The sequence below is a fragment of the Xiphias gladius genome, chromosome 1 (genome assembly GCF_016859285.1).
Source record: "Xiphias gladius isolate SHS-SW01 ecotype Sanya breed wild chromosome 1, ASM1685928v1, whole genome shotgun sequence".
Classification (NCBI taxonomy): domain Eukaryota; kingdom Metazoa; phylum Chordata; class Actinopteri; order Istiophoriformes; family Xiphiidae; genus Xiphias; species Xiphias gladius.
In genome coordinates, this window is record NC_053400.1 from 7,500,672 (window position 1) to 7,513,136 (window position 12,465).

Genomic DNA, 12,465 nt, shown 5'->3' on the forward strand with positions numbered 1-12,465 from the left:
TAGGCTGCGGTGCTAGCTAACATGCTAAAACGGTAAAGTACAATACAATTCAGCGGCACAGTTATTACTGGGTGCCCCCGCGGGACCGTTACAGTGCCATTGCAGTGACTTCACAGGAGGGAAAAGCATGAAATGCATTACCCTGACAGTAGTCTCAAAAGTGCGGTTGTTGGACCAGTTTACCAATGGCACAACGCCAAAACACACACAGTCGCGCTGCAGGAATGTGAGTTTGAGGGTTTTTTTTAATTAAAGTCATTCTGAAGTGCGGAGCAGCGTCCCCTCCAGGACCGAAATGACTTCACTGAAAGCAAATTTCTCCCGAGTTGGCCGAAAACAACTCTGTAGAAGCCCACCGACTGCACAGAGTGAGAAGGGCAAGTAACACTAAAACTATACATTACGAGTCTCTATCACAAACTAGGTTCTTTATCTACTGCAATGTATTCAGTGTCATAATTAACAGACTCGTGTAATGCAAATAGCCGAGTGACTTCCAGAAAATAAAGACAAAGCCTTAATCGGAGACAGGAAACATCAAGCCTTCTACCGAACTACTGTATTTATTTTTTGTTTTACACTTGTGATAAAATCAATAAAAACACTTCTGTGAAACTTTAAAGCTCAGAGCGAATGTAGAGAATACTCTTAAAGTCGGCAAACAACCTGAGTAACATCAGTTACACAGAAATGTCCAGCTAACTTTAGCTATCATGGGCTAACATTAGCCAGTGGCCGTACATGACCAACTGAAACTGCATGTAGAGCAAAAAGGTTGAGCAGGAAATGCTGACCACAAGAGACTTAATTGAAATAATTCAGTATTGACCGTTTAACTGAGAAGGGCGGTTTTAATGATTTGTCAATACGTTCAAAACAGTTACTCTTAATTCTCTGTATGTCATGCAGAAAATACAGCAACAATATCAAACAAATGTTTGGAAAATTAGATTAAGTGTAATTCATCTCCATTTTGAACACATTCAAGACCATTAGTAAATATTGTTTCATAGTTGTAAACACAGTAAATTATTGAGTGTTAAATCTGAGATGTGACTATAGGCTTGACCGATACTGGAATTTTGAGATGTTGAGATACTGAAATTTGTTCATTGCTAGTTTTATATTGGTTTAAAAAATACAATAATGAAATACTGTATCTAAATACTGTAATACTGTACTGTTTTAACATGAACGCATAACATGAACAGACTGGGTATGGACCCCTTAGATTGTTTTTTTTTTTCTCAAATTAATTAGGATAGGATATATTGTGAGTCTGTGTGTACAGTCCTAAATCTCTCATATTTGCTCCAAATGGACCCTTCTCAATGATGTCCGGAGCCTTTTATCCGGTGCAGGGAAATCAAGTCACCAAAACCAATGGCAATAAGAAAAGAAAGAATGACAAAGCTCAGTTTTCAGAAACACCTTTCATTTTTTATTTTAGACTGGCTGTGTTTGCTTTGTCAGTGCCTGTTCTGGCTTTACAATGTTACAATGTCCATAAAGCAGACAGCTCATCTAGACAACTCATTGAGATAAGTGATAAGCACTGGGGTTGGAACTTGACCAACTGGTGAGTGGGTGAGCAGAAGTTCCAATACACTTTGTGCCTCAAGGCAAATATGGTTTTAGTATTTCTGAATATTGTCCTCCAGTATAACTCAATAAATGCATAAGATTACTGGGGTCCCGCAGAGGATCTCCCTCTGTCAGAGAGCTGTATTTAAAGGCCGTGTGAAGATGGTCTGATTTGCTTATTTAGGCTGGCAGGTACTGAGGGATTCTCAAAAAGTTGATAGTATGTTTTGGAATGATTTGCTTTATCTATCCACTATTTCTTGAATTGAGTGCCTTCTGAGCCTCACACCTCTTAGTTCAGTCGGGACAGATTCTAGCAGGTTGGGAAATGCCCTCCAACTTCTTTTAAATGAAAATTCTGAATTTTTTTCACAAGATGTTGAGGTGTTTAAGAAGATACAGTATTTGTTTGGAGGTTTTTTGCTGTTGTATGAGAGGTCCGTCACAGTCCACATCCAAGTTGTAAAGGAGTCCCTTCAGAACATTATGAGTGATATTAATGAGGAAGGGTTAATGTTTTTTTAATAGTCAACACTGTACCTGTGGTGCCAGGAGGGGCATTCTGCAGTGCATCAGAATTTGTATCACCAAACTAAGACTATGTCTTTGATTAACAAGAGTAATGGGAAAACCTGAGACTTGATGGGAATGTCTATGGAAAAGACCAGTCACTAAATAAGGTATTATATAGGCTTGTAAGTGAGTCTTAAACATAGCTCATTATCATTAAGAGACCAAAATTTTAAATGTCTGTTTGGTAGGTAAAATGAAAAGTGGCTGGTGACTAGACAGAAAATGTCCTGCTCTGTAGTTTAGGCATCTCTGATGCCCTGCTGCATTCTCCCTGTTCTTTGTTTTCATATTTCATTAGCTGGGCTAGCAGCATGTAGCGTCACCTTCAATTATCCTCCCTGTCAGTGGACCGACAGTGCCTGTCTGCTGGCTTTAGTGATTACAGGCTTCAGGGGACAGGTAATCAGGTCATGGTTACACTGTCACCCTGTCAGGCTGCTGAGACCACAGGGAGCATATGCAAAGACAGAATGCTCCCATCTCCAGTCAATTATCTCATACTGGGCTTAGATATCCTGAAATTTGGAGTACAACACATTATGTAAAATGTAATGTTTTGATGTTTTCCTCCTTTTAGAGTTTAGTTCATTTATCATGTGAATGGCATTAAGGATAATGGGTGTCTATAATGAGCCCATAACACAGCCAGGGTTAGCACATATGTGCCTTTGTTGCTGCCGATATACACTTACCGAATGAAACTGTGAAAGCTATCGTCTGAAGTGATGAACCGACAAAGAATAATCTCCTAACTCTGCAGTTCCCTTCAGACATTTGAAGCGTTTTATTGTCTTTCAGGTCATTGTTTTGGTTTTCTAAACCACAACTTTACTGATCTGTTTCACTCTTGCAGCTCTAATCAGCATAGTATTCAGCCGCAGTAGGCAACTGTTTTCTGCAAAAAAGCTCTAAAAACCTACTGTATACTACCTGTCCAGCACCAAACAGCAGACAGACAAAGTTAGCCACTATCTAGTGAGCATAGTGGAGGTCTTAGATAATTTTAGAGTCATCCAAGAGTAAAACCCAAAACATCTTGTGTTCTGAAGTTTGAAAATGCATTACACTTTAAAGGTGACCAAGTAACATAAACTTGATAAAATTTGGACTTTTTGTGGGCGATACTGTAAATTCTTCAAGGTGCATCACATACTCTATGTTACTATGTATTTCAGTGAGAACAGTTGTTCATTGCACAATCTTGTTCATAGTAGGTATATCCACATAATGTTCTGATTACTGTAAATCTGATTAAGATGTTATAAAGAAGTTTATTCTGTTCGCATTTAAAGGAACATAACTTCCCTTCATAGTTAGGTCGGCCTATTGATAGAATAGGATGGGACACAAAAGGACCAAACCCTTGGTGATCCCTGCATCAGTTAAAATAAACAGGATTACACGGTGCTGCATATAAAAACCATTAACAAGATATTGAGCATGTGGATAACATAGTAGAAATATTTTAAATGTTCATTAATAGACATTTCAATCCGTCTGCCAAAAGAGACAGGACACCCTCCAGAAACTGGTTATCATACTCTGCAACGGTTTGCTGGATGTCTGATATTGTTGCATGACAATCAAAACTTCACTTTGTCCTAATGTAATCTAGCTTGAAACATTCCTCGGATCCTTTCCCATTTAATCAAATGCACTTGGTCTCTTAGCAAGAGAAATGTGGTTACATGCGTATGAATTTGACGCATACCATCTGTTGCTGGTATGTCAGTTTTGTTTTTTGCCATTTTGGTTACTGATAGAGTTTCTTACCTGAGTTTAGCATATTACCTAAGTCATAGAAGTGATTTATGTCAGTTAATGTCATGTTGGTTGGAGGATGTCAGAGGTTAAGCTTTATTTGTGCCAGTTATATAAACTGAAAAAGGTGAAGAAACTCGGACATCACAAAATAAGAGAATTAAGAGTAGAGAGATCTATGCATTGACCTCTGAAACCAGACAACATTAGAACCTGGATGCTAAAGGAAAGGACAGTGTTGGTAATTTTGCCCACAGGATAAAGGACTCCACCTTGTATTTAATGGCCGCACATGAGGGTATGGTTTTTATCGCCATTTATTTGAATATTAAGCTGCAGACTTCAGATTTTAGTTCCTCCACAAATGAAGCTCTCCAACCTTTAATTGTGTTTGACTTCCACATATTCATTGTTTTCACCATGTAAAGGCTTGAGAACTGATATTCACCCTCATCTTTGAGTGATTTCTGTCTCTGTCCCTTTAGGCTTCTTTGGTCGGATCAGATAGATACTTCTTCTTCTTTACATCTACTGCTAAAGATTGTTTTGATGCCTGTAATTTAAATTGGCCATTGGAAACATTAAATACACGCTAGCTACCAAAGGCGTACATTATACCTTTCTTGCATCATGCTGTTTTTAATACATGGAACTAAAAAAATGGTAGAAAATTAATCACCTCTAGTGTAATGTCTCTAGTTTGAACAGACATCACTTATCATGTAGAAAGGCAGTAAAAAAGTCCAACTAACTAAAATGTGCCAGTCTTGATGTCCAACAACAATCCACCCTGCAAAATAACATAAATACAAGACATACACTGACAAGACAAGTTACTGTAGAATAAATAGTCAACTGCCATCCATTGTACTGCATCTTCAAGCATTTTCACATAGTTTTTTTTCACAGTTTTTTTTTTTTTCAGTCTGGGTGGTGCTGCTTGATTCTGCCATAAAGTTGGTGTTTGCTGCTCATGCTCACTTTCCGACACCCAGTTGGCACTATACACCATGTTCAGTATATTTGTTTTTTTTTTGTTTTTCTACATGAAATTTACACCAAACTCTGGGTATTTACTAGGGCTGTAGTCTCACAGTTGACTGGATGAGTTTAAGCTTGATATGTTGACGTCCAACCAAATTCTCATTGGTTAGATAGTCATCGGTGTTAATGTCATAAGGAGAAAAGCCCTACATTAGTATCCTTCCAGGATTAATGCATTATTTGCTGCGGTGGTGGGTGGACAGACTACCTGTGAAAAGAGGGGAGGGGGTTTCACAACTTTGAACCAGCCCAACCCAATAGAGACTGAGGCCCTGTTCATACCTGACATTAACATGCATCTTTGGTGATCCACAACTGGACAGCTTTAAGTACGGGTGGGAGTGCACCCAAGATGCATGGAGGATGCATATGGGTTGCATATGGCCACATTACATCCAAAATAATTGACACCATGTCAAAGAAGTCGTTGGTGTGGCTGCATTTTATTAAAACAGATTACCAGAAACTCGAAGATCAACTTTGCAAATAGCAGTTTGCATACCACAGCTAATCAACCAACACAGCAAATCATCTAAAACAGTAGGGTTAATTTTTTGCTTAAAGATCCTCCGTCAACTTTTGTGTTTAACACTTGAGGCTTTGAGTGTATATTCCTCAATAGTTCTTGTGCTGGGATAACCAGTTGATATACTTCTATTTTTGGAAATCATATGAATATGGGCAGGTGCATGCTGGTCAGTTCTGAGTCTTATCATTTCAGTATAAAACAATTAGGTTAAAATGACCTAATATGCTGCCAATATCGGCATTTTAAGTTTATTTATAATTAATTTAGGCTAATAATAACCAGGTAGAGTGCACTCAGTGCACTGTGCCTGATTTAGTTAATCTAGAGATAACGTACAGATTTTTTTTTTCCCGTGACCAGTCGATTGGTTGAAGAGTAGGTATGATTTCAGTTGACCAGGATTTCATTTGGTTTACTACAACCTTACTAATTACAGCAGTAGTGCATCATATCAAACAAGTATAGATTGTGGAAAAAAAGGAGATTTTGCAAATTATATCTTACAAGAAGTGAAAAAAAATATTGCTTTTGTGACAGTTTTAAATGGACACACATTGTGGAAATAAAACCTGTTACCAGTAACATGACAGTCTTTAACCACTTGTCCACCCTTTCACTTAGGTTTGTTTGTGTGGCTGTACGGAGCCCATGTGTTCCCCAGTGGTATTTCCTTTCCAGTCCTAGCTTCCCTAATGATAGAATATTTGGGGCCTTGTGGTAAACAGAAATAGCAACACTTCTGAGGGACAGGCTTCTCTTTTTGCACCACACGCTCAAGAAATAGAGGCTTCGCTGTGTGTGTATTTTATTGAGAGGCTATTTCAAGCCCTCCAAGTATGACTGACTTAGTTTTTTCTAGTCAGTTACATTGCCTGCTTTAGTGGGCTCAAGCTAATGCAGGCTGCTTCTGTGTGGACTAATGCATTTCTTATCCACTTTGATTAGCTGTGTCGATGCCTGGCTAAACCAATCACATGCTGTGTCACAGAGAGCAGAGAAGACGAGAGGTTTAGCTGACTCTTCCTGCTGTGCAGGCTTGTCGTTTGCTTGTTACTTGTCTGTGCTGATGCTAACATTCAGACTGATGTGATTACGGAACAGCACAGGCTCATTTTAGTTCAGTCTGCTGCCCTTAAATCTTCAAGTTAAGGTTTTAATGACACGTGGAATATACCCCTTCCATCTGATGTGATTTCATAACACAGACATCATATCTGTTTTGGGGAAATTATTGTATTTTCACTGATGGTTTCTTCACATTCAGTAATATGGTTTCATTCATTACAGATGGGCTTCACACAAACAGTTATGTGCACACATGTGTGCACGTGTTATGACTCATGTGAGAAGAAAAGCAGTCTGTTCTCAATGTGAGAAGTGCTCTTAAGAGGTGAATTACTGCTCTCATTTGATCTCCAGAATAAAAGAAATTCTCTCCCAACCAGAATTGAAAACCTCTTTCTTCTTAAGTTGTAGCATAGATCTAAAATCAAAACATTCATCAACCACTTTCTATTTCACCTGATATTTTACTTTCTGTAATATCTTCTCATCTGGATCTGTCAGGGGACATAACACTTCTAGATATCTCTATATAAAATCATTGAATACTTTTCTTGCAACTGCTGTTGCAAAATCCAACCCTTGTAGTTTGCTTGACATCCAACACCAAAACAGTTGTTGTGATTGGTCCTCAATTTCAGATATACTTTGGTCATATTCTCCCCCTTAAAGGTAATAAATGTTATAAGACAGGATTTCCTTTAATTGAATTAGCCACACTGATCTTAGATTACATCAGTCCCATCCTTCACAGAATATTTACCAAAATGTTCAGAACAGCATTATGAAACGCTGGTTTTCCTGATTCAAATTACTTGCAGACAGTGTTGAGGGCTCAGGGAATTATTAGATGTGTTTATATTTATATGGAAGTACGATTGAAATCATCTTTGTTGTATTGAGCAATACCTCCTAGCAGTGAAGTTGTTGATTGATATTCTCTCCTCTCTTTTCCTCCTCTTGCTGTGGTTTCCGGAAGAGCTCCTAAGCTATTGGACTTGAGAACTCTTCCTGCAGGGTTGCCCCAGTATCCTCGTATTCCTTCCAAGCCAGCTAAACCTCTGGCTTCCTGCCGTCTGGGCCACACACCTGCACGTTTGATGCTAAAATTGCCGCAGAGGAGCTCAGAAATTACACTCAATAAATACAGAAATCAAATAAAACAATTTCCAAATATTAGCCTTGCAATGTACTTTCCTGCAGTCATATAACAGTGCCTTTGTTGCTCCCAGTAAATAGGTTTCCCCTTGGCCCTGCCAACTTAAACAGCAATGTTGGGTCAATGGCTGCGTGGCTTGGCTTAATTAAACTCAGTGTTGATTTGCAGAGACAGGCTCCAGACCAGAGAGCAGTTTGGGTCTTCTCAGAGTCCTGACACGGTTCTTAATGTTGCCAAAACTTCATTAATGCTGGCTGTAAATGAAGATTCTCACTTCATGCAGAGTTGAGGACTAGGTTATGCCAGCAACTTCCATACACTCTAGTGTAGCATGTTTATGTTAGAGTGCTTCTGACTATGAGCTAATAAAATAAGAGTTTATAATAAAAATGTATGTCTCCTTTTTAACCAGCTTACTTTTAAAACTACTGCAAAATTGCAACTTTCCTCAAACATAATAGCTAAAAGTCAGTTAAGATAAGCTTTGGAGCATATTTCAACAACAATAAAAAATGAAAGAAAAGAAAACGCTTACGTATTGTAGCTTTAAATCCATTCTCTGCCTTATTTTGCTATTATTTTAGGAGGATTTTGAACAGCTTCACATACCTCTAGTTTACTGGTAGTGTTAATTTCCAGACTTACTGTTTTTTTATGATGAAACACTTTTGCATGATAAGTGCATAATATTTCCTGTTATGTGTTTTTTTTCTTTGTTTTTTTTTCTTTGTTTTTTTCACCTCTGATATGTTTTCCTAAACAACGACTACAAACTGAAGTCAGCTTGCCTTAATGTAGCCTGGTTGTTGAGTCTGATGTTAATTTCCAGCAGAAGCACCCAGCGTGATCTCATACGTTTTTCAGCAAATATACTCCCTAATCCCAGGTCACCCAGAAACTGATCAGGTGATCCCAGCTGTAATATCTTCTCTCATGCCAGCAATTCAGTGGACAAGAAATAACAGTGAGCAAATGCACACAGTTAACATTAGCTTCATAATTTCTCCCCAGAATAGTCTGGAGTCAGTTTGCAGGATGAATGCGCTACCAGCTGCTACCAAATTCTAACCAATTCTGAAATCACACAAACATCTTTCAAGTTTAAATTTGAATATTATATTACAAATTCAGAAAGTTTTGTTAACATCTGCTGTATTTGCAAGCACTTAAAATGACATCTTTACATATAATGAGAGTAAGGCTTCATTCTGATAAAGTTGTGTGTGCTACATGTGTTGCCTTTAGGACTGATCAATAAAGTAATACTCAAACACTGAAGTTTGGCTGTTAAAATTTAGTAGTTTCCTTCCTTACAAAGAACAGTAGCTGTGTTGAAAAACATCCATAAAAACTTAATCAATCTGTATGTTTTGAGCACTCATTTTCTTGGCTAAATGCACAACTTTCATTTCAATCCTCATGGTTGACCTTATAGGTGTGTGCCATGGTTTGCACATTAGAAACACCCAATTATTACCCTTTTATTGATCAGCAGAAATAGCTGTTTTGAGTGTCACACACTCCAAATTCAAGGCTGAACTTTAAATTTCTAGACATAGCTTCAAGCTTGCCATAAACAGTTTCAACCATTTCAAACATAGGCTAAAGCTTTGAATGTGTCTTCATTACTTCTGTATACACCACCGACATGATATTGATGCAGGGTGTATGCATGTGGAATGACTTGTATAATGGCTCCAACTGAACTCTACTTATCCTGTACATACACGAAGTTGAAAAAGAGTCCAGTGTTTACCCAGTAATCTCAAAGAGAGAGATGGTAGTGTTGAAAGATGTGTGTAAAGGGGAGTCAGGGGTGGGGGGATAGAAGGTTGCCTGGAGGACCCTTAGGATAGAGGCCTCAGATCTACTTACCACCGCTTCACAACATTAAAAGGAAGACATTACTTTGCTGAAAGCGCAGAATTTCAATGAGAGCAGGAACAAACAAAAATGCTAAAGAATTCATTATAATATCATTTACTAGATCAAAAGATTGAGCCGAGGCTAGAGATACTGCTCTGTGATGAAGTTGTGGGGCTCTGCAGACTAATCTGGAATGAGCATTAAGCAGAAGGGAGGAAAAGATTGGTTATACTGTATATGTAGTGTTTGTATGATAGTAATGTATGATTTGGGAGTGCTTTTACTTTCTGATTCTGTAGATATTATACTACAATCTTCAGCACCACCTCAATTCAGTCTTTAGCACTGCTATTGAGACAAGGCATTTTATCTAGAGAGGAGTGTTCCTTAACTGTGGTCTAGTACTGGGGGGGGCATAGAGTTAGTGAAAAGGGGTTCGCATGACCAGGGTGAAAAATGTGGAACAGAAAAAAAGTTGAGTGAATCTGTTTCATGTTGAAACAATAAACAAACAAGAGTTCTTTAACGGTAACAATACAGATGAAAAATTGGAAGACCCATGTTTTTCCCCATTCTGTATTCCTATTTGAATTTCCCCTTTATGGATATACTTACTGTTAGTCAATGTAGTAACAGTCGACTCTCCTAGATAATGTAACAAACTTGTAGGTTTATACTATGGCCACCAGTTTAATCCGTTTAGTTTTGTTTCTGGGAAATTGTGTTTTTTCCATCAGTTTGGCGTGGTGGACAGCTCTAAATACTAAAATACCCACGAGCCTCGGCTGTTGTTGCTTGTTGAAGCCAGTCAGAGGCACGAAACAGAGCTGCTGTGAATTCAAAGCATTTTGTCAGTGCAGCTTGGAGCAAAACAAGGTGCAGTGTTGCCATATTCAACCAAACTTGGTCTAGATCTAAAAGTAAATTGAGTTCTTGTGTTTCAAATACATGGGCAAGACATGGCCATTGAACAGGCCGGGGGGGTCTGGCACTGTGTAGTTCCTAGAGCACCTCCTCTTTTTGCATTCTTCTTATGGGATGGAAATAAAGTAACGTTGGTTCAGCACGTCGATCAAAGGTCTGTAGGTGTAAAGCAGATAGCCCTCCACAATAAGGATGTGTGTCTCCTCCTCCTTATGGTTAGACTTTGGGGTGATCTCAGTATCCAGGGTGTTATTAACGCCATGCGACTTCTCAAACTTCCCCGGGTTCTCCAACTGCAATAACAGATTTTTTGGCCACTTGGTTTCAGTGGAAACAAGTTGTGCACTGATATATCATCACCTTTTAATATGATATGATTAACAGTTGCTTATATACACATCCAGCTGTTACAGAGCAACATTAGAATCCATTTGTTCAACAGCTTCCTGTCTGAACATTTCATACTTACCGTATGGAAATCTTCCAATCATTTGGCCAATATCAATGAAGAACAACCCTATCAAGGCATACAACGATGACTGCCACCCTGTAGCTCTGGTATCTGTATCTCTGGTGACAAAGAGCTTTGAGAGACTCATTCTTCCCACGGAACAGTAGGCGATAGAGACACACATTGACCCACTGCTTACAAACATCATAGGGGTGTGGACAATGCTGTCCTAACACTTCTTCATGGCACTTACACCCACTTAGAGAAGCTAAGACCTAAGTCACAATGTTTTTGAGGAATTCTCGAGCGCTTGTAATACAGACGAACCCCAATTGATGGGATAAAGCCGCTCAGAATGAATGTTAATCCCTACTTCATCCTCTTGGTCCTGTTTTTTCTGGTTGGTAGGAAGGTGACCATTGATACGGGCCACTTAAGTTCTTCTACAGGAGCCCCGCAGAGGTCTGTTATCTTTCCTGTTTTTTTGGCCTTGTACATGGACAACTGCAGAAGCCAGGACCCAGATATTAGATACAGTACCTCAAACACCTCGATGACAAAGTCATTATGGATGGCACAGACTCTGACGGATGGCGTCAGACTGAAATGGGGTTTCTGAGTGGTGCAGAGGGAACTATCTTGACCTCAATGCTTCTGAAACCAAAGAAATAATTATCGATTTCTTACAGAGCAAATCTACTAATCCTGAGCTGGAAAGTCAGTCATTGGAAAATCGAAAGAGTGAACGAATATAGGTATCTCACCACCATCGTTAACCATGACTCTCCTTTAAACACAAAAGTACGCTCATCTTTGACAAATCTCAGGTGTGCCTGTATTTCCAGTAAAAACTCACATTCACGCAATCCCACTCCAAAAGATTCTTTGCATCAGCAGCAAAATCATCGGACAGGGCCAGGAACCACTAAACAACATTTACAGGGAACACACCAGGGACAGAGGAGCTCAAATAGCCCAGGATACATCACGCACTCTACATGACTAATGCAGCCTACTCCCCTCAGTTTGCACATAAAGGTGTATGGTTTTGAAAACCAAGCAGTCCACAGGAAGTTTCATCCTGGTCTGGTCTCAACCAACTCATGAGGGAAATATCTACAGTATGTGTGTGTGTGTTTGAGGACCCTCGACATGGGGCTGTTTGGGAGCAGTTGGAGTTGGAAATGTTTTAATTTTAATGGTCCAGCAGAGCTGTGTCCATTTTTCCCTGTTATTATTATTGTACCACAATCACTGCAAGTAAGTATCACCACTTAGCAGTTAGAAAACATGACATTGGCAGAGAGTGAAAAGTATTGGGGAAAATGCAGCTGAAAACAAATTTGTGTCTTTTATGAAAGGAACAGAGTATGGAAGGGGAAGCATATTTTACAGGGTAGCTTGTGTTTCAGTCTGTGTTGCAGGCATGACATCAGTGTCTCTGTGTTGAGACAGGAAAATCTTATCCCACTGTCATAAAAGCAACAAAATAATGAAATGACATCACAGTGC

General features: G+C 39.0%; 1 protein-coding gene across 1 annotated transcript in view; it reads left to right on the plus strand.

Annotated features, from left to right (window-relative positions):
• Positions 1-12,465, plus strand: part of LOC120802376 (myocyte-specific enhancer factor 2A-like) — a 44,815-nt gene that overhangs the window by 498 nt on the left and 31,852 nt on the right. The gene's annotated exons all lie outside the window — the stretch shown is intronic.